Source organism: Odontomachus brunneus, unplaced genomic scaffold (genome assembly GCF_010583005.1).
Source record: "Odontomachus brunneus isolate Ranch 3 - 2012 unplaced genomic scaffold, Obru_v1 Obru_scaffold_030, whole genome shotgun sequence".
NCBI lineage: Eukaryota > Metazoa > Arthropoda > Insecta > Hymenoptera > Formicidae > Odontomachus > Odontomachus brunneus.
In genome coordinates, this window is record NW_022639480.1 from 273879 (window position 1) to 276552 (window position 2674).

Here is a 2674-nt window from a genome sequence, read left to right on the forward strand (position 1 = left end):
GAGAGAGAGAGAGAGAGAGAGAGAGAGAGAGAGAGAGAAGGGAAAAGTAAAGTTGACGGCAAACTACTTGTAGATGGAAAATGAACGAGAATGCAACAAATGGCTTATATAAAAAAAATAACTGAAATAATAAATAATAAGTTAATAACATAGAAATTGACAAATTGATCACGCCGCATTTTATAAAGGAATTTATCCGCTTATAAACGCCCAAAATTATACGAAAATTTGAGGCAACGGGACAATTCGTGGAAATTAACGCGACGGCCTGCGTGTTGAAGCGTCGCAAGTGCACGCACTTGTGCGCTTCCTTCTAACGATGACACCTCGCTGCCTGGAAAGATGCTTCTTCGGCGGAACAGACTTCAAAATCGCGATTGCTGCACGAGACCCTCGAGTGAAACGAGGCCCAATTAAACCGACGCGACCAAGTATCAATGCGGCCGAGAACTCGCGGAGATTGTGAAACACGCGCGAGCGCCTTGAGAAATGTTCTACGTTCCATTTCGAGTACAATCCAATTTTAGTATCGATAAGGTTGAGTCGCGAATGTGCGATGGTTTGTTGTGTGTAAAAAAATGAAAAGTTAAGGCATATCTGTTGCGGCTGTGCGAGCGCACGTGATGCGTGGTGTCGCACGAAACTATCACGTCGATTGTTCGTGGTGCACACATGTGAAAAAACGTCTCCTTGTGCGTATAGACATTCTCCCGAACACGTTTACACAAAACGAGACAGACGTCCGTTAATGGCGCATAAATTGGAGCGTTAGCGGCATCAGCTGCGAAAGCAGACGATCACTCGTCCGAAAGAGCAAGGGTCATGCACGCGTGAAGGAAAACAATTTCGCGCATACCTACGCGCGAAAACCAGACCTGTAGCCCTATTCTGTGACTCGTTATTGGAGTTAACGACAGTTTCGATATCGTTGCGAGCTTTTCTACGGTATAGAAAAGCTGCGCAACGATAACGAAGCTGTCGTTAACTCCAATAACGAGTTATCCCTGTAGCCCTATTCTGTGACTCATTATTGGAGTTAACGACAGTTTCGATATCGTTGCGCAGCTTTTCTACGGTATAGAAAAGCACAACGATAACGAAGCTGTCGTTAACTCCAATAACGAGTTACAGAATCCCTGTAGCCCTGTTCTGTGACTCGTTATTGGAGTTAACGACAGTTTCGCTTTCGTTGCGAGCTTTTCTACGGTATAGAAAAGCTGCGCAACGATAACTAAGCTGTTGTTAACTCCAATAACGAGTTACAGAATCCCCAGAATCCCTGAGAAACAGAAAGTGAGAGTTAATTTTCCACTTTATCAAGAAGCATGACACACATGACTTCAACATAACTTGCTACGCAATTGAAATTTGCATTGACGCCGAGGAAGCGGGAATCGAGCAGGCAGTCGTTTAAATCATCGATTTGATTTTCTATATTTGGTGGCACTGCTTGATTATGTCGGCGGTAACAGGCCGATCAATGTGATGCCCTATTCTGTGACTCGTTATTGGAGTTAACGACAGTTTCGATATCGTTGCGAGCTTTTCTACGGTATAGAAAAGCACAACGATAACGAAGCTGTCGTTAACTCCAATAACGAGTTACAGAATCCCTGTAGCCCTGTTCTGTGACTCGTTATTGGAGTTAACGACAGTTTCGCTTTCGTTGCGAGCTTTTCTACGGTATAGAAAAGCTGCGCAACGATAACTAAGCTGTTGTTAACTCCAATAACGAGTTACAGAATCCCCAGAATCCCTGAGAAACAGAAAGTGAGAGTTAATTTTCCACTTTATCAAGAAGCATGACACACATGACTTCAACATAACTTGCTACGCAATTGAAATTTGCATTGACGCCGAGGAAGCGGGAATCGAGCAGGCAGTCGTTTAAATCATCGATTTGATTTTCTATATTTGGTGGCACTGCTTGATTATGTCGGCGGTAACAGGCCGATCAATGTGATGCCCTATTCTGTGACTCGTTATTGGAGTTAACGACAGTTTCGATATCGTTGCGAGCTTTTCTACGGTATAGAAAAGCTGCGCAACGATAACGAAGCTGTTGTTAACTCCAATAACGGGTTACAGAATCCCCTGTAGCCCTATTCTGTTACTCGTTATTGGAGTTAACGACAGTTTCGATATCGTTGCGAGCTTTTCTACGGTAGAAAAGCTGCGCAACGATAACGAAGCTGTCGTTAACTCCAATAACGGGTTACAGAATCCCAGTGCAGAGGGATTTGCGATACCGACGTGCAGCTTCCGCCGACGGTGAGAATCGCAATCCGCCAGTCCGACGCGAGAAGGAATCCGAAAAAAAGAGGCGGCGACCGAGAAACAAGACTGGAAATGCGTCGGGACGGAGTCACCTCTGCGGAGAACTCGCGGACGCGGGTGTGGATGTGCGCGAATACGCGCAGCAGTTTCTACGCAAAAAACGCGCGCACCTGTGAAGCGCGCGGCGGCGCTAACATGGAGACTTATGTGCGCGCGATAACGTCATACGACAATTAGAATGCTGAACGATCTCGCCGTATGCCGAGCTGACCTCTAATATTTATTCAGTAACGTTTCGTCGCGTCATTCCTGCCACTATGTTATCTATTACAACGAGCGTGCAAGAGAGAGAGAGAGAGAGAGAGAGAGAGAGAGAGAGAGAGAGAGAGAGAGAGAG

General features: G+C 45.5%; 1 protein-coding gene across 2 annotated transcripts in view; it reads right to left on the minus strand.

The window, feature by feature from the left end:
* LOC116843207 (facilitated trehalose transporter Tret1-like) overlaps positions 1-2674 on the minus strand; it is a 58804-nt gene that overhangs the window by 25450 nt on the left and 30680 nt on the right. The window lies entirely within an intron of this gene.